A 20,527-nucleotide genomic window follows, 5' to 3' on the forward strand; every position below is an offset into this window, starting at 1 on the left:
GAAGTGAATTAAATATTTTTGAATATGCTTCTTTGATAGCCAGTGTTATATTTTGCAAATCAGCACAAACCACAATGATTATTCTAAACTCAATGTTTTCAAATTCACACACATTCAAATGTGAGCTGCAACTTCCCTGTCAAAATTACTGGCTGCCAAATTTATACCTGTTTCCTCAGCTGTACTTTTTGATATTAGCATTTTTAAATTTCTGTAAAGTAGATTTTATAGAATGTAATGTGTTTAGTGCCATTGTGTAGTGATATATAATTGCATAATTTCTGTGTATAAACTTGGCTTGGAGTTTCAATACAGTATTCATATAAAGCAATAAATATTAATGTTATGAAATATTGTAGTTCATTTTTATCAAAATATATGAGACCATGTTTTTTAGTTTCAGACACCTCAAATACACAGATAAACTTATAAAACTGATGCAAATAATTCCTGACACTGTATCATATGCTTTTGGGTCATTTAGGAGGGAAACCACAAAATTTTGCATTTTACTGACTAAAATTGCTATGACTAAAAATACCAAAATGATTTGGCTTCATAAAATTTTGTAGGATAATATGCTACTGACTAACTTGACAGTCAAATTCACAGCAGCTAGATAAAATATTTATGAATATGTCTTATAGCTGAAATAAAAACTGAATAGTGAGTTCTGTACTCAAGAGGGAAGAAAAAACAAACTGGAAATTTTTGAAAATTTTTTTGCAAAACTGTTAAGATGGATGAAGCTAACCTTAAATATGAAATTCATTTATAGTGACTTATTAATTTTATCAAGGGATATTTTGCCAATGAGAACAGATTCTACACATTTTAAGTTCAGAAATTTTTGAAATTTTCTCTAGAATATTTATTGTCAATATTTATTGTCAATAAACCTATTCTTTAAGATCCTGAGGTGGCGCCACAGCTCAATAGGCTAATCCTCCACCTTGCAGTGCAGGCACACTGAGTTCTAGTCCAGGTCAGGGTGTCGGATTCTGTCCCGGTTGCCCCTCTTCCAGTCCAGCTCTCTGCTGTGGCCCAGGAGTGCAGTGGAGGATGGCCCAAGTCCTTGGGCCCTGCACCTGCATGGGAGACCAGGAGAAGCACCTGGCTCCTGGCTTCGTATCAGCATGGTGCGCCGGCCGCAGCACGCTGGTCGCAGCGGCCATTGGAGGGTGAACCAATAGTAAAGGAAGACCTTTATCTTTGTCTCTCTCTCTCACTGTCCACTCTGCCTGTTAAAAAAAAAAGATCCTGTGACCTTTTGATATTTTTTGTTTTAATTGTGCCATGGACCATTTGTAAACAAGTTTATTTACTTTTGTTGGTTATTAGTTGAAAATTTAACATAATGACTTTTGAGGTCTGTGGTTTTATTTGTAAACTTGCAATTAACTGTTTTTGCAAGGGCAAATGTAGTTCTTTATTAAATAATGTTCAATAATGGTGAATGTACCAAAATAACATTGTTTAACTATACTAGAAATCCTGCATTTTACTCTATAGTTTACTAGTTTTAATATTTATTAGATATTCATGTTGATCATAGATCAAGTTGTTGCTGTTTATGCAAATAATTATAGAATGCTAATGGAGTATCTTCTTTAGGATAGGTGGAATACTTCTGCAGTTAAATTGTGCAGGTGCTTTAGCAGGGAGCTAGATCAGAAGTGCAGCAGCCGGGACTTGAACTGGTGTCCTTTTGGATGCTGGGGCTGCAGGCCGGGGCTTTAACTTGCTGCACCAATGTGCTGGTTCCTCAACATAGGAATTTAATGAGGAAAGCAAAAATTATTTCTCTACTCACAACACTTGTGACGACAAATATGTGGGTTTTCCAAGGGATTCTATGCACACACTAAGTGGCTGTTGACATGGTTTGATTATGTCTTCCCAACCTAACATTTTAAAACCTAATCCCTGACTTGACAGGGTTGAGAAGTGGAGCCCTCATGGAAAGAAGCCACTTAAGAAGGAAGGTTTGTCGGGGTTACAGTCCAAGATCAGGTGGCCATATTCGTCTGGCATCTGATGAAGGTGATGGATTGCAGAAGGAGTGTAGTGAATCACATGATGAGTCAGGAGGTAGAAGTAGAGACCACAGGCAAGCACCCTCATGTCTGTGTGGTGTCTCCTTTAAAAACCAGTATGATTCATTCACAAAAGATGCATCTTAACAACACAAGCTAATCCAATCCCTCCCCTAAGCCTCCAACTTCAAACACCACAATTGGATTAAGTCTCCACTCTATAAATACTCCTAATCGTGAATTTGAAACTTAAATACCAAATGGTGGAGTTAGAAATGTGCCAGGGGATTCCAATACAATCCCATCAAGGTGGCATATACCAATGCCATCTCACTAGTCCAAGTGATCAATTTCAGGTCAAAATTGGTCATAATGATAGGTCTAAGAGTCAAAGGGATCACACAAACAAGAAGAGTGTCTGCTAATACTAACTGATAGAATCAAAAAGGAGAGAACGGGCCGGCGCCGCGGCTCAATAGGCTAATCCTCCGCCTAGCGGCGCTGGCACAATGGGTTCTAGTCCCGGTCGGGGCACTGATCCTGTCCCGGTTGCCCCTCTTCCAGGCCAGCTCTCTGCTGTGGCCAGGGAGTGCAGTGGAGGATGGCCCAAGTCCTTGGGCCCTGCACCCCATGGGAGACCAGAATAAGCCCCTGGCTCCTGCCATCAGATCAGCGCGGTGTGCCGGCTGCAGCGCACTACCGCGGCGGCCATTGGAGGGTGAACCAACGGCAAAAGGAAGACCTTTCTCTCTGTCTCTCTCTCTCACTGTCCACTCTGCCTGTCAAAAATAAAAAAAAAAAAAGGAGAGAACGATCCATCATGGGAAGTGAGATACACAGCAGACTCATAGAATGGCAGATGTCCTAAACAGCACTCTGGCCTCAGAATCAGCCCTTAAGGCATTCGGATCTGGCTCAATAGCCCATGAGAGTATTGTAGGCATGGAAAGCCAAGACACTCTGGAAAAAAAAAAAGAAGACCTAAATGAAAGATCTCTGCGATTGAGATCCCAGTGGAAAGAATGGGGCCATAAAAGAAGGAGGTATCTTTCTCTGAAGGGAGGAGAGAACTTCCACTTTGAGTATGACCCTGTTGGAATAAGATTGAAGTCAGTGAACTCAAGAGGCTTCCATAGCCTTGGCAACTCATGACTAGAGCCTAGGGAGATTACTGATGCCATAAACAAGAGTGTCAATTTGTCAAGTCAGCAACAGGAGTCACTGTGTACTTCCCATGTGGGATCTGTCCTTAATGTGTTGTCAATGTGAATTAATGCTATAACTAGTACTGAAACAGTATTTTACACTTTGTGTTTCTGTGTGGGTGCAAACTGATGAAATCTTTACTTAATATATACTAAATCGATCTTCTGTATATAAAGATAATTGAAAATGAATCTTGCTGTGAATGGAATGGGAGATGGAGCAAGAGATGGGAGGGGTGTGAGTGGGAGGGAAATTATTGGGGCAGGAAAGCCATTGTAATCCATAAACTATACTTTGGAAATTCATGTTTACTAAATAAAAAAAATTTCATAAAACACATACACACAAAAATACCTCATGAATTGGGAAACTAAACCAGTTCAAAGATAACAGGACTAATAAAATGTTACCGGGTCATGAGGGTGGGGCCTGCTGAAGTAGAATAAGAATGTGGGTCAGTTATCTCAAGAGTGACCAGATATGATCTGTGATTACTTCAAATTTTACTTTATATGAGTGACATAATCATTTCTTCATTCAATTATTGTTTATAGCAATTGCCTTTTGCTTTTTACTTACTAAACTCGTTTGGTGAAGCATTAAACCTTTTTACTATAATGTAAATTTAAAAGATATTATCTCAAAAACTAAAAAATAAAAGAAAGAAGGGGAGAATGAGGAAGGGGGGGAGAAAGGGAATATTATTATATGCTTAAAATTATATGTGTAAACTATACCTAATCTGTTCATATCTAATTAAAAATCAAAATTAAAAAAAGTGAGCCCACCCCTTGTGCTTTCTGTCTTGCATGTATGCAGCTTTTTATTTTATTCACAAGCTAAAAATTTTACCATTTGAATGATTGTATTCTGACACATTTCATCCTTCACTCTCTCAACATACAGTTTTTCTTTCTATTGTACAGTGGATAGTTTATAAAATTCCTGTTTAAAAGAACTCTAATAGGCTGGTGCTGGGGCTCAATAGGCTAATCCTCTGCCTGAGGCGCCTGCACACAGGGTTCTAGTCCCAGTCCGGCCGCCGGATTCTGTCCCGGTTGCCCCTCTTCCAGGCCAGCTCTCTGCTATGACCCGGGAGTGCAGTGGAGGATGGCCCAAGTGCTTGGGCCCTGCACCTGCATGGGAGACCAGGAGAAGCACCTGGCTCCTGGCTTCGGATCAGCACGGTGTGCCAGCTGCAGCGCACTGGCCGCAGCGGCCATTGGAGGGTGAACCAACAGTAAAGGAAGACCTTTCTCTCTGTCTCTCTCTCTCACAGTCCACTCTGCCTGTCAAAACAAACAAACAAACAAACAAAAAAATACAAAAAAAAACAGAAAAAAAGAACTCTAATATTCTTATCTTTGATAGACATAATAAATTGATTAGAGCTATTTTATTGATTAGAAGCAAAAAGTTTAATAAGGAGTTTAACAAGAGTTGCATGCAGAAGAACAGAAAAAATTTAAAGAGGTGAGACAAGAAGGGGAAGGGTAGAGAGATGTGAAAAGTGAAGTTAGGAAAATAAACTGAAGGCCATATGGATACTGAGGGAAAAATTTGAATACTTACTCATTAGTGTCTGCAAGACATGCTTTGTTGTATTTACAAGAATATAAATAAGTGAAATGGTGAGAGTATAAGTTGGTACACCTTTTTCTAAGGACAGTTCAGTGTGTACTCTATGCCTTTCAATTCCATGTTGATGAATTTAACTTAAATAAATTACTGGTAAAACAGAAAAAATGTGCAAAAATATTTATGAGGGTACAGTAGATCATGGACATAACCATGAAATAAGTAAGTCAGTAAGGAATTGTTTTAAAAATTATAAAATTGTCAAAAGCAAATGCTCTCTGACAATTAAAAATGATGGTGTAAATATTTATGAACTGGTAAAGTTTAAAAGCACCTGGATTATGGCATTATTTATTTATTTTTTAATTTTTCAATTTTTATTCAAAAAATATAAATTTCCAAAGTACAACTTTTGAATTATAGCAACTTTTCCCCCCATAACCTCCCTTCCACCTGCAACCATCCCATCTCCCACTCCCTCTCCCATCCCATCAATCACGATTCATTTTTAATTATCTTTATATACAGAAGATCTACTTAGTATATACTAAGTAAGGATTTCAACAGTTTGCACCCACAAAGAAACAGAAAGTATAAAGTACTGTTTGAGTAGTAGTTTTACCATTAATTCACATAGTGCAACACATTAAGGACAGAGATCCTACATGGGGAGTAAGTGTACAGTGACTCCTGTTGTTGATTTAACAATTGACACTCTTATTTATGACATCAGTAATCACCCGAGGCTCTTGTCATGAGCTGCCAAGGCTATAGGAGCATTTTGAATTCACCAACTCTGATTTTATTTAGACAAGGCCATAGTCAAAGTGGAAGTTCTCTCCTCCCTTCAGAGAAAGGTACTGTATTATTTAAAAGAAGACAGACAAGAAATAATTTTGTGAAAATACCTTTTACATACACACACACACATATATAGATACACATGCATGCATACACACAGAGAAAATATATAAAAGGATAGATACCAAATAGTAATGTAGCTTCTTTGCATCTGTTAGGAGTTTTTCAAGTGCTTGTTACTTTACACCTCTATTTGAGGGTACTTTAAAAAGTAAATGGAAAAAGGAATAAGAAACTATGTTTATTTTGGCACAATTTTTTTAATACATACATATAAGAGGTCTTCAAAAAAGTTCATGGATATGCGTATCAGGAGAAAACTATGCATGGATTTCAAAAATAAATTAAAATAAACTTAGATTTCTTTTTTTTAAAATATGTATTTGTTTATTTGAAAGTTAGAGTTACACAGAGAGAGAAGAAGAGGCAGAGAAAGAGAGAGGTTTTCTATCTGCTGGTTCACTCCCCAAAGTGGAGCCGCTGGGATGTGAACTTGTGCCCATATGGGATGACGGCACTGCAGGTGGCAGATTTACCCGCTATGCCACAGCGCCGGCCCCATAAACTTAGATTTCAATCCGATTTTCTCATAAATTCTTTGAAGTACCCTCATATATTACCTAAAAGTGTATCGAGGTTCTGCATTACTTTCATTTCTGGAAGAAGAGCCCAAAAAAATCAGACTTGGTTTTTCTAGTCTGTGGAACTCAAGTTTCTGATGAAGTAGATGAGATACCCTGAGCACAAAGTTCTCCAGTGATGCAAGTTTGGCCTGAGGCTCCGGTCTTTGAGTGCGCCAATTGTGAACAGAGGCCAGACTTTCCTGAATTCAATCTCTTTCTCTCCCTTTGAATCTGAGCTATGTCCATGTACTTCAGAATTCCTAGCCTTGAGATTTTTGAGGGCATGCTAACTTGGTTGGTGTTGAAACCTTGTTTGAGGCTGTTCCTGAAATGCAGAAAAAGGCAAAATTCCACTGCTTATAAAAGGCATCATGGGATTGCACATCTTTAGTAAATTTCCAGTTAGCACAGAAGAGATGGGAGATGAACTACCAGCCAATCTGACATTGGAGTAAGCTGGATATGAACTAATTTTGCCCTAGATGACTTGGAACCAGTTTTTTTCTTCTTTAATCCTAAGGGAATTTCTTCATGTCCTTCGCATCAAAACATCCACTTTCTCTACTATCAGCTTTCAGTGAGTTTAACTTAGGAATGATTATGAACTGATCTACAGATAGGTATCTTTCTATCTATCTATCTATCTATCTATCTATCTATCTATCTATCTATATTTCTATCTATCTACCAATTATCCATCTACCTGCCTACCAAGTATGTAGAGAATTTTATCTCTAACCACCTCATGGTTTACAATTTATATTTTAATTTATAAAATGACATACACTTAGGGGAAATATCAGACAATACAGATATCATTAAAGTAAAAAGAAAAGTTTTCTGTTTAAATTTCATCCCACCCTTTACTTTCTTGGAGAAAGCCACAATGACTTGATGTGTATGTCTTCAGACACATAAATATACATCAACATTTTCCTACTATAACACTAGCATTATGCTTTTTCTTTTAAAAACTTTTTAAAGCCTTCAATACTATTGTGATACATGGACATAAATGGTGGAAGTGTATGTCATAATATGGGGTCAACCATTATTTATTTATTATTAAATAAATTATGTCAAGTAGCAGCAGAACTGATGAAGGGTTTTGGGGCAGTTCACTGAACTGGGTTAAAACATTTCTTCTCCCAGTCACCTTCTTCTCTGCTTCCTCCAATGTGCACAGTCTGTGATAAATGAGAATACTAGGTTCAAATTGGCTTCAGGCTGAGATTTTGACTGAGCTGGGAACATGATCTGATATTCAGTCCCTTACCAGGGATCTCTTTGATCATACAGACCTCCTCCAAGAGGCACATGTGTTCTTGTGAGGACATGGGGATCCAGACAATATTGAATAACTTAGCATGAGACATTGAGTTAATGTAGTACTAAAAATAGGAACAAAAGAACAGGGAGCTCAATGCACCTGCCACTTCCTCTAAAACTCTGTGATACTTCTGCCTCTGATATCTGTCTTAGAACTTCACATGAGAATTTTACTTTAAAATTTTATGATAGGAAATCCTTTGTCCTTTGCTGAAAAACTTTCCCAGGTGAAAACATGGAATATCAACCTACACCATGTAGATGTTTCTATTGTGACCTAGCATTGGTATTGGGAAAAAATAGCACCACAATTTTCCTTGTGGCTCCATTGAGCTGAATTAGATCCCTTAGAGATAAATTTATAGCATGTAAAGTTTCACAAAAATTTTCACATGCTATAAATAATGATGATGTGTTGATTTCAATTTTCCCACTTACTGGTATTGTCATCATCTTTTGTCTTGACAGTTTCAAAGTTGTCAGTGTGTTGAAATAGAATGGTAGGCTCTACTCATCTAATAAAGCCATGGATCATGAGAGATAATTGTTTAAGCTGTTGTGGAATAACAGCCTCATGGAGTAAAATTGAGAGTGAAGAATTTGTTGTCAGCAAAGCATTTCGACGCAGAGCCCGAGTGATGAGGGCTTGATAAAGCAAACTCATTCATATATGAATTGATTCACTCAAACTATTTCTATTGAATACATACTAGGCACTGAACGACGGGTCAGCAATAAGGAGATGAGGTCCCTGATAACATGGATCTTGTGTTTCAACGGATAGTATGAAAATAATGTGAAGAAGTTTACATCAAAAGGCAGAGTGCCACTCCTTTGGAGATGCTCACAATTGATGGCTGTGCTTGGAAGGAGGCAGTACCAATTGGGAGAATGAAGCTGAGATTGCATAGTCACAGAGGCCACAGAATAGAGCAGTGGTGACTTTGGGTGTTTCCTGGTTTTTTTAGGGGATGATGAAACTTTCCTGACTTAACCAGCATGGTCTTGATTCTTTTCAGAGTAAAAACACTTTGAGATACAGTGGTTGCTTACAGCTCTTGTCTCTACTGTTGAGAAGCAGCTTTTTCCTTTTTACTATCATTGAGTTCTTTAAATAGTGTAGAGTTAATATTATGAATATAAAATAAACTGTGTCACTGTAAAAAAAAGAAACAATAAGAAAGGAAGTAGAGGGGAGTGTGGGAGAATACACGTGAGGGAAGCATCCCTATGCTCTTAAATCTGTAAATATGAAATACATGAAATTTGTTCACCTTAAAAGCAAAAGCAAAACACATGACAGCAGATAAGAAGTGGCATTTCTGAGCCGGCGCCACGGCTCACTAGGCTAATCCTCTGCCTTGCGGCGCCAGCACACCAGGTTCTAGTCCCGGTCAGGGCACCGATCCTGTCCCGGTTGCCCCTCTTCCAGGCCAACTCTCTGCTGTGGCCAGGGAGTGCAGTGGAGGATGGCCCAAGTGCTTGGGCCCTGCACCCCATGGGAGACCAGGAGAAGCCCCTGGCTCCTGCCATCGGATCAGCGCGGTGCGTCGGCTGCAGTGCGCCTACCACGGCGGCCATTGGAGGGTGAACCAACGGCAAAAGGAAGACCTTTCTCTCTGTCTCTCTCTCACTGTCCACTCTGCCTGTCAAAAAAAAAAAAAAAAGAAGTGGCATTTCTGGATTTTTGCTTGAATGGTAACTTGAATAACAGCTGAGATGTAAAAGCCAGATAATCAGTGATGCTGACCTTATTGTCTCATGGCCTGATAGAGCCATCAAATGGCAAATGAGCACCCTTTTAAACATACTTTCCTGATTTTTTTTTTTCAGTAAAGAAATTCACAGATGTGGAGCCTACCTGATCATTTTCATTCCTTTTTTAAAAAATTTTATCTAAATTATACAAATTTCATGTATTTTTATACACAGATTTGTGAACATAGTGATACTTCCTACCCTACTTTCCCCTCTCACCCAGACTACAATCTTTCTTCCTTCTCTTTCTCCCATTTCCACTTCTGATTTTTAAAAAGACCTACTTTCAGTTTAATAATGATCATAAAGTTAACTTACACTAAGTAAATGAGTTCAACAAGCAGTACAAAGAAAAAAAATATTGTTACTCAACAGAAAAGACAAGGACTATAATCTGTCATTGAATCTCAAAATGTCCATTTCACTCCAATGCATTACATTTTAGGTACTCTATTAGCAACTTCAGATAAGGGAAAATATATGATATCTGTGTTTTTCGGACTGACTTATTTCACTAAGTATAATGGCTTCTAGTTGCACCCATTTTATTGTGAAATACAGGATTTCCCTTTTTTTTTTTTTTTTACAGCTGAGTAGTACTCCATGGTGTATATAAATACCATACTTTCTTTATGCAGTCAACAGTTGATGGAAAACTGGGTTGATTCCATATCTTAGCTATTGTGAATTGTGCTGCAGTGAACATGGGGGTACAGATAACTCTTTCATATGCTGATTTGGGTATGCTGATAACTTTCATATGCTGATTTCATATGCTGGTTTGGGTAAATTTCCAGGAGTGGGATCACTGTATCATGCAGTAGATGTATATTCAGATTTTTTTAAAAAATATTTATTTATTTGAGAGGTAGAGTTACAGACAGTGAAAAGGAGAGACAGAGAGAAAGATCTTCCTTCTGTTGGTTCACTCCCCAGTTGGCCGCAATGGCTGGAGCTGCGCTGACCCGAACCAGGAGCCAGGCACTTCTTCCTGGTATCCCATGTGGGTGCAGGGGCCCAAGGACTTGGACCATCTTCTACTGCTTTCCCAGGTCATAGAGAGAGCTGGATTAGAAGTGGAGCAGCCAGGATAGAACCGGCGCCCATATGGGATGCTGACTCCACAGGCAGACTACTTCATGCACCATAGAGCCAGCCCCTGTATTCAGATTTATAAAGTATCTCTGTACTATCTTCCACAGTGGTTGCACTAGTTTACATTCCCACCAACAGTGGATTAAGGTACCTTTTCTCCCACATCCTCACCAGTATTTCCACAAATTTGCCTTCTAGCTTTGATAGTGTTTCTTCTGCCTCACCAAGTCTGTATTAAAGCTTTCCACTACATTTTCTATTTGATCTATTGAATTCTTCATTTCTAATATTTCATTTGATTTCTCTTAAAATATCAATTTCTTTGGAAAAATTTGCATTCATGTTGTCTATGGTTTCCTTTAGTTCATGGATTTGCTTCGATTGCTTTTGAGTAATCCTATGCTATGATTAATCTTTTGAATTCCATTTCTGACATTTCATCAATCTCCTCATCTTCACATTCTAATATTGAAATGTTGTTGTGTTCCTTTGGGAACACATGCTGTCTTCCTTACTCTTGTTTCTCAAATTTCTGCAATTATTTTTAGGCATCTGTAGAATTGCTTATTGATTTTTTTCCTCTGATAGCTTTTATCTTTGAACTATGCCTCTCTGGCTTAGTGGAATATCAGCACTTTCAATAAATACCAAGAGGTGTGTGCTGCATGTGGCCAGGGAGCTCTGATCAGTGCTCCAGGATGGGGCGAGTGTCCAGGATAACACCCAAACTGGATGTGGTAAATCTCCTCTTGTTAACGATGGAAAGGAATGTTCATCTCTGTTGGTGTGATCACCCCCTCACCTCCTCTCCTCCAAGCTGAGCAGTCCTATGTGGCTGCCCAGCCACTTGTCTATCCTCCCAGCCAGTCTCAAAGTTAGTGGGGGCTGTGAATTTTTCACTGTGCTAGAATTTCTTGATCACATGCATATGTAACAGCCACTGGGCGAATGTTGCCCTCTCCCTGCCACCGCTGCCAATACTGCTGAGAAGATGCCATCCTGTTAAAGCCAGTTGCTGTTTGCATGCACAAGGACTCCCACAGGTGCAGCCCAAGCCCAAAATGGCACCCACCCTTTCTCAGCTGGGCAGTGGGCACTGTTGTGGAGAGGATGAGGTGAAATAAATGTGCCCTTTTTACTTCCAGTAGGTCCATGGGAAACTACTAATAACCGCTAGCCACTAGGGCTCCAATCTGGACTCACCCCACACTCTCCCTCAGGCTATATCACCACAGATTGCTGTAGTTTGGTCTCATTTCTATCTCCAGCTGCTGCCCGTTCTGGCTCTCAGCTGCTACAGTCGTGTACTGCGTCTGTGTTTGCGTGCTGTGCATCTGTACCTTCCACATAGGTCCACAGCATTCCTCTTCCTTTTGTAGTTTCCAGTGTGGTTTTCTCTCTGATTCTTTCCTGAGAGTGCACTTCCTACACTTTTTTTTTTTTAACTATCCCGAGCCTAGTGCAGTATGTCCTTCCCCAATTTACCATCTTGGAGACTCTCCATTTTCATTGGTAAGTTTTAGTATTTTGACTCCATGGGGAACCAAAACTACTCTTGGATTTGCATAGCAGAATACAAAGCCAACACGGTAGCCTAATGCCTTAGCTAGAGCTTTCATAATGAACAGAAAATCTTAGCTTGCAAATGGAAGAGGATTCAGTCTTCTGGCCAAAGTCGATAAAAGCCTTTATTTTGGAAAATTAAAGGGATGATTTTCATTATGTTGATGAAGGTCTTCCTTCCTAAGCTTAATGAAGTGTTTTGCTACTTAGAGGACCCATTTTCCCCCCAAAGCTTAAACTTTCCATTATTCCAAATAATTAATCAGAATTGGAAAACTTGCACATATTAGTTGTTCTGAAACGTGTCTATCGAATCCTTTGTGTTAGAACTTGGATCCCAGGGGAAATGAGAAATGATCTAGGTGTTAAAAGTTTACCAGATAATGTGAGTAAGGCTTGCTTAGGGACCTCCAGTGTCCAGGTTCTAACTTCAAGCTTCTTCAACTTGACCTATACATGTAATTAGTGATGTCTTTAATATACTCAAGACTGTCATGCTAATTGAAAGGAAAGGGCTCTTGCTCTTGAATCTCAAAATAAGCACCTAGATCTGGTACTGACTCATTTGGGGGTTGTTTCTATTAGAAAAAGCTACTTTCTGTGACAAGAAATCTCCAAAATACCACTGGCTTAGCAACAACAGATTTATTTTTTTCATCCAAGTCATAGTTCAGTGAGGGCCAATGTTGTCCATGGTGAGGCCCTGCTCCTTCAGACTCTGACATCTTCCAAGCTCTCAAAGTTCACTCACAAATCCCTGAATCTGGCTGGTAAGACAAGAAAGAGTATAGAGGACCAAGCAAGAGTTCTAGTGGTCAGTCCAGAGAAGTGGGTGTCTCTTCTTCCCACATTTTATGCTGAACCCATCCCTGTGGTCATACCTAACTTCAAAGGAGATTAGAAAGTATATTTAACTTGGTGCCCAGGAAGAAAAGAAAATGGTTCAACTTGCACAAAGACCATCATTGCTAGAGGAATGCTGGATGAATTACCTGGATTAAGCATCTGTTACCTGTTTCAGTCCTTTTATTAGGTAGGTCCTATGGTGGTTATATAATTAATTACCCACTAAAATTTCTACCACCAAGTTTATTTGCTAATTAGAAGAATAAGACCCACATAGAGATAGCTGTAAAACATGGCAGTTTGTAATGATTATCCAATATGAGGGAAGGGACTGCAAAAGTATTGAGTTGATGGGGAGAAAAATACCTTCTGGATATAGGAGAGGCTGATGCTGTGAATTGTATGTGTCTCAGGTGCCTAAGATTCTACAGAAACTGAAGGGATACCATTAACGTCCCTCCAAACTCGTCAGCCCTTTGCTGTGATCACTTCAGGCAAACAGCATTCATTTCCCAAACCTCCAGGTCTCAGACTTTAAAATAAGGACACTATCTCTAAGGATGTGAGCATCCATCCAACACATATTCATAGGTCAATCAACTCCACATTGGTTTCTGTTCTATGCACGAGAGATGTAACATTAGAAAAATAGGCAAACATCCCTGCCTTCAAGGCGCTTTAGTGGATTACAGAACAACAACTCAACACAAACATTGATTTGCAGATGTTTAGCAACCTCTGTGGGATCAATGGAAGCTGCCTGTCTGAATTGCCAAGAGTCACCAGCCACCCCCACATAAACAAACTGAGGCAGTGGAGGATGTCACTGTGTGGTTGCCATGGTGAAAGCAATGATATCTACAGCTCAGTGACTTTTGATTTTGGGTGCGAATTTAAAACCACTCAGCTTGTCCTTGGCATGAAAATCTTGACACATACTCCTTGTTCCTCCTATCTAGGGAACAGGTGTGTCCTCTTGTGCTGGCTTCTGCATCTTTTAGAGATACTGGCTTCTCTTAGATGACTTTCCCACCTCCACCTTGACATAAAGGAACCCTCCAAACTCATTTTGGACACAAAACACACATACCATCTGACTGGCTTGTGTGTTGTAGTGATAACAAGCTGATAGAAATTAATGGAGGTGTTACATCTTCTCAGTTGAAGATTAGGTTCTAAATCTCAAATTGGGGCCCCTTGATTATTTCTGTGTAACTTACCCTATACAGATTGCTTCTTCAAGAGTCTCCAGTAAACACTTAAAGGATTCCTTCAGCCTTTTGTAGATGGCAGACTGCTGTTTCTTTGGAATGTGATTGATTGTGAGCAGTCTTGAATTAGCTTAGTTTTATCCAAGTTATTGTCAAAATAAAAAAAAAATGGAACTTAGGAGTACTTTATTGGAAAATATTACTGCCAAGTGGGAGGAAGGGAACTATTGCAATTTGGGAAGGGGACCATTGCAACAGGGAAAACGCTCTCATTGTAAGCTGTGAATGATCCCAGAAACAGGCAAAGGGCTTTTCTTCTCTTGAAAGGAGTAAGAAAGTCCAGAAAGAATCATATTGGGGGAGGAGTGTCAAAAGGTAGTGGATCAGAGAGTAGATCTGGGAAGGTATTCCTCCCCTGAGGCTGGTCTGTTCCTGGGGAGGGCTGTCTGTGGGCTTGGACTGACAAGCCAGGTTCAGCGTCTTGGAGAAAGGAGAGAAGGTGTACTGAAGTTCCTTCACAAGAATTTCATTCTGACTGATCCGTAGGAGCCAACGAGCCAGCTGAATATTTATGAGGCCAAGATGGGCATTTTGTAGGGTCATTGATAGGCCTTGTCTTAGATCCACAAAGGGGTAACTGGGAGTCTCATGAAAGTGGTTTCCTAACCTCAAATGGTGGCATTGTTAAGGTTTCTCAATTTTCCCTTTCCCAGGAACACAGGACTCCAGTAAAGTTCAACCTCGTCAAGATCATATTTCTATGGCTGAAAATGATTTTAGAACCAAGTTTAACCCTTTCGGTTTACAAATGAAGAAACCAGGGTCCACAATGATTTTTTTTCCACTAAATTTGTCTAAGTGCTTGAAGGCAAAGAGAAGACCACCCTTGAAAGGTCCTCAGTCTCAGTACAGGATGATTACCCAAAATTTTGGGGCCAGAAGTATTTCAAATTTTCCAGATTTTGGAATATTTGCGTCTGTATAGTGATACTTTGGGGGAAGGGACCTAAGTTGAAACTGGAAAAATTCATTTATTTTTCATATAAACCATGCACACATAGCCTGAAGGTATTCCTATGTTTTGACTGTGACAAGTCACACAGGATCAGGTACGGAATTTTCCACTTGTCTGTGCTCAGAAAGTTTCAGATTTTGGAACATTTCATATTTTGGATTAGGAATGGTTCACCTGTATTATTCTTGTTACCGTGAGATTCAACTGAGATAATTTTGAAGATTTGGGGAAAGTGGAAAGTAAGATGTCAAACGAGCTTATAACATCCAAGATGGGCATCTATTCTCTAGCTCAGCTGCTTTGATCTTGTTTTTCCAGATTTTCTTTTTTTTAAAAAATTTTTTTGACAGGCAGAGTGGACAGTGAGAGAGAGAGACAGAGAGAAAGGTCTTCCTTTGCCATTGGTCCAATGGCCAATGCGGCCGGTGCACTGCGGCCGGCACACCGCATTGATCCGAAGCCAGGAGCCAGGTGCTTCTCCTGGTCTCCCATGCAGGTGCAGAGCCCAAGCACCTGGGCCATCCTCCACTGCACTCCCAGGCCACAGCAGAGAGTTGGCCTGGAAGAGGAGCAACCCAGACAGAATCCGGCTCCCTGACCTGGGATAGAACCCGGTGTGCCAGCGCCGCAGGTGGAGGAATAGCCTATTGAGCTGCAGCGCCGGCCTCTTCCAGATTTTCTAATATCCTGCCTCATAATGCAGACCCTGGAGGCAGTGGTGACACCTCAAGTAATTGGGTCCCTGCCATCCACTTATGGTCTGTCTCTCTGCACTAAACTACAGGCTCTATGAGAGAAGAGATTTCAATTTTACCATTTTGTTATTAATAAATTATTAGTGCCTTGAAAAGTTCTTAGGGGTTAGGCACTCAATAAATACTTACTGAATAATCAATAGGTCCAGAGAATTGTGAGCCCTGGAAATAAATTTCTTTTCTTGTGCATGTTTTTTTTTTTTTTGGACAGGCAGAGTTAGATAGTGAGAGAGAGACAGAGAGAAATGTCTTCCTTCCGTTGGTTCACCCCCCAATGGCTGTTACAGCAGGCACGCTGCACTGATCTGAAGCCAGGAGCCAGGTGCTTGCTCCTGGTCTCCCATGTGGGCACAGAGCCCAAGCACTTGGGCCATCCTCTACTGCCTTCCCAGGCCACAGTAGAGAGCTGGACTGGAAGAGGAGCAACCGGGACAGAATCTGGCGCCCCAACCGAGACTAGAACCTGGGGTGCCGGCGCCACAGATGGAGGATTAGCCTAGTGAGCCATAGCACCGGCCCAATAAATTTCTAATATACCAGTTCTTAGGCAAGCATATTCAATCCTTTTTAAAAAATATTTATTTATTGTATTTGAAAGTCAGAGTTAGAGAGAGGGAGAAATCTTCTTTTATTTTATTTATTTATTTGACAGAGTTACAGACAGTGAGAGAGACAGAGAGAAAGGTTTTCCTTCTATTGGTTCATTCCTCAAATGGCAATGAAGGCCAGAGATGCGCCAATCTGAAGCCAGGAGCCAGGAGCTTCCTCCCTGTCTCCCATGCCGGTGCAGGAGCCCAAGCACTTGGGCCATCCAAGAGGGAGAAATATTCTATCTGCTGGTTCACTCCCCAAATGACTGCAATGGCTGGGGCTGGGCCAGGCTGAAGCCAGGAGCCAGAAGCTTCATCTGGGTCTCCTACACAGGTGCAGGAGCTCAAGCACTTCGGCCATCTTCCACTGCTTTCCCAGGTGCATTAGCAGGGAGATGGATTGGAAGTGGAGTATCTGGGACTCTAGCAACACCCATATGGGATACCAGTGCTATAGGCAGTGACTTCACCAGCTACGCCACAACACCAACTCCTGGCATACTCAGTTTCCAGCAAATATCCATTGGAAGCTTCAGGGTGCTAGATGTGCTTCCAGGATCTGGAGATGAAGAGTTGAATGGAACAGACCCTGTCTTGCCTGAGGGAAGTGCAGCAGCAGCTGGTAACTGATGAACAAGTAAACACTAGGGAGAATGATTTGCTTGGTACGGTGGCTTGGATGCCCAGGTACTACATCAGAGTACCTGAGTTTGATTCCTGGCTCTGTATCCTGACTTCAACGTTTTGCAAGTATGGACCCTGGGAGGTAGAGGTAATAGCTCAAGTGTTTGAGTTCCTGCCACCAATGTGGGAGACATGGATGGAGTTCCTGGCTCCTGGCTTTGGCCCTAGCCCAACCCTGTTTGTTAGGGGCATTTGGGAAGTGAACCAATGGATGATAATTCTCTCTTTCTACCTCTTTCTCTGTCTCTCTGATTCTCAAAAAATAATTTAAAAAGTGTATCACAGAGGGACCTGAACAGTGTAGAGGATTAAATGAGGGGGTGTGTTGTTTTAGACTAAGAATCAGGGTAGAATTGTCTGGGGTAACATTTAATCTGATGTTGAAATAATGAGAAGGCCGCCTAGTAACCAGCAAGCAAAGTATTCCAGTGAGCATCCCAGGAGAATTACACTTTCCTGCAATTTACATTTACATAGTGCTTTGTCTATCTCTAAGTCCTTACCGGGAGGGAGCCTCTGAGAGTTAGGCCTTTTGTTATCTCAGTGTCTGGTTTATTAGAAAGGGCTCTAAAGTTTGCCTCTAGTCTAGACAATCATTTCTTCTGTTTATCTAAATACAGAACAGAAAGTTAACCTTAGGAATTCTGTTTTAATTTACATGAAAACCTAGATTTCTAATGAATAACAATGAGAGAAAATTGATAAAGGCAGATCTGGTTCTTTACTCAAATATCTAGATGTATTCCCACACCTTGTCTTTTCTGTATATCACTAGTAATCTTGCCTTTGATGCACATTCACTGTACTGATGTTGGGAGGGGTGTGCATGGGTCAGATCCAATAGGTGCAAAATAAATCTAGCTTAATGATAATTTCTCTTTAAATTTTAAATATATGTTCTGTCTGTAGAGAAAGAAAAGGAGAAGCTAAATTGATTCTAATGTAAATGTCAGAAGTGGTTGAATGAGGTGACACAAATGACACAGTAATTAAAAAAATGTTCAAAAGATACTTCAGGATAATAAGAACACTCATTTTAAGAGCACTTTTGATTATTGTCAAGCTAGATCAGAATAACACCTTGAGAAAGGTTACACTTTCTCTCTGCATATTTGCCTCATATAAACATGGACATTTTAGTTTTGTTTTTAAAATGTATTCATTTATTTGAAAGGTAGGAGACAGGTAGATAGACAGACAGACATCCCATCTTCTGGTTTGCTCACTCTCCAAATGCCTGCAACAGGCTGAAGCCAGGAGCCAGAGTTCAAACTGGGTCTCCTAAGTGGGTGGTAGGAACCCAAGTACTTGAGCTACCATCTATTGCCTCTCAAAGTGGACATTAGAAGTTGGAATCAGGAACAGAGTTGGGACTTGAGCTCAGGCTTTCCAATATTGCATGTGGGTGTCCCAAGTGGTGCCTTAACTGCTCTACCAAGTGCCAACCCAACCTGGATATTTAAATAACACATTTCATAAACAGTAAATATATATTAATTGATACATAGAAACATGATTCCCTGATTAGACACTGATAGTGCTGGATGAAGATTTATGTTATTTTGCAATAATGAATATAACAGATCATAAGAAAAATCCCTTCATCAATCCATCAAGTATTTATTGGGTGCCTACTATGTGCTCAGTCTGAGGCTGGGGATACAGAAATAAAATCTTTCAGGGCTGTTGCTGTGGCACAGTGGGTTAAAGCCCTGGCCTGAAGTGCTGGCATCCGATATGGGCATGGGTTCTAGTGCTGTCTGCTCCCCTTCTGATCCTGGGAAAGCGGTAGAAAATGGCCCAAGTCCTTGGGCCCCTATATTTATATGATGAAGTGTCTATAGCTTTCAGAGCATAAACTATTGTTCTTTCCATATCTCTTTGCTAAATCTTTTTCTTTTGTACTGGTACTTTTGTATGGTTGAGGCCTTTGTGGAGTTTGAATGACATTTATGGTATGATTTTAAATCCATTCTAAAATGAATTTTCTACTTTTTTAAAGACTCCCTCCAATCCCCCATCTCCTCAAAAACAAAAACAAAAACAAAACCTCACAAAACCCCATAACCCTCAGAAGCCCTAAGCTGTGGGAATTTGTGGTCTCCTGTCCCTGCCAGCTTGAGTCTGTGAGCACTGTTGTTAGCTAAAGCCTTAAATAAACAAAGTCAATATTTTGAGACGAGACCATTTCCAGAGATGTACTAGTGTATCTGCAATTTGCCTGTGGACTCCAACAGACCCTGCTATTTTCATAATGACTTTTCCTAGCCAACATGAAACAAATACGGAGGAGTTGAGTGCTTTTCTTTGTTATAGCAGATTAAAATGAAATGCTAGTTGCCTCCAATTTTAAGCATAATCATGAAAACCTAGCCTCCCAAAACTGATGCATCAGGTTTGAATAAAGATTCATCTGGAAGTTTGTACTTGCATTGTCCTCCTTAAAAACCTATGGCCCATCTTGTTCCTTGAAGTGATCATTTACAATCAAGAGGTGATACTATCATTTCTGATGCTTAAAGTTCTTCCAAGCCTCCCCTTGACTTATCAGCTAACCGTTTTACCATGGTAGAAAAAGGTCTTTCAGCCCAGACCCAACTTGGTCCTTCAACTGAATTTCTTCTTATCCCATATGACATTCACTCTTTTGCTTCATACACCAGCCATGCTGTACTGATCATTGGTGTGCAAACATACCCAGATCCCATGTGTATTTCATCCCTTATTTTGTGTCCATTCTGCCTCCAGGTGTCCAGGTCACTCTAGGTCCTGTTGCAGGGCCAAGGTGTGCTCTTTTCCCAATCAGTCAGACTGTGAGGGAGGTTGACTCCTTGCCTGGTGAGGTTTGAAAGGAGGACTTGCTGCAACCAGATGTCCTGCTGTAATGCTGGGAGTAACCTCGGGTGCCCATGCAGTCAGCTGGTGTCCCTCACCATTCCCTGGGGTGACAGTAATGTCGGCCTTGTCTGGGAGCTTGTTAGCAATGCAGCATGGTCCCACCCTGGTCTTAATGGAGCCAGTAATGTACTCAATCATTCTGTTTAAACCTACAGATGATTCTGATGCCTACTGAGAACAATTGCTGTAGATGAGCACAGGCTGGCTCTTCTCCCCACCTTACAGAAACAGAATATGCATTTAACAGACAACAGTTTAGAACCAGTTTCCTTGATTGCATATAGAGTCATCTTGCAGTACCCACAGGAGATTGCTTCCATTACAGATACTAAAATCCACAGATGCTCAAGTGTCTTATATAAAATGGAGTAGTATTTGCACGTAACAATTACACATCCACCTGCATGCTTTAAATCATCCCTAAGAGAGCTCCAAGATGGGGAAAAAGGGAGGGAGCTCATTGATAGTCCAGGAAAAAA

The sequence above is a fragment of the Lepus europaeus genome, chromosome 4, assembly GCF_033115175.1.
Source record: "Lepus europaeus isolate LE1 chromosome 4, mLepTim1.pri, whole genome shotgun sequence".
NCBI lineage: Eukaryota > Metazoa > Chordata > Mammalia > Lagomorpha > Leporidae > Lepus > Lepus europaeus.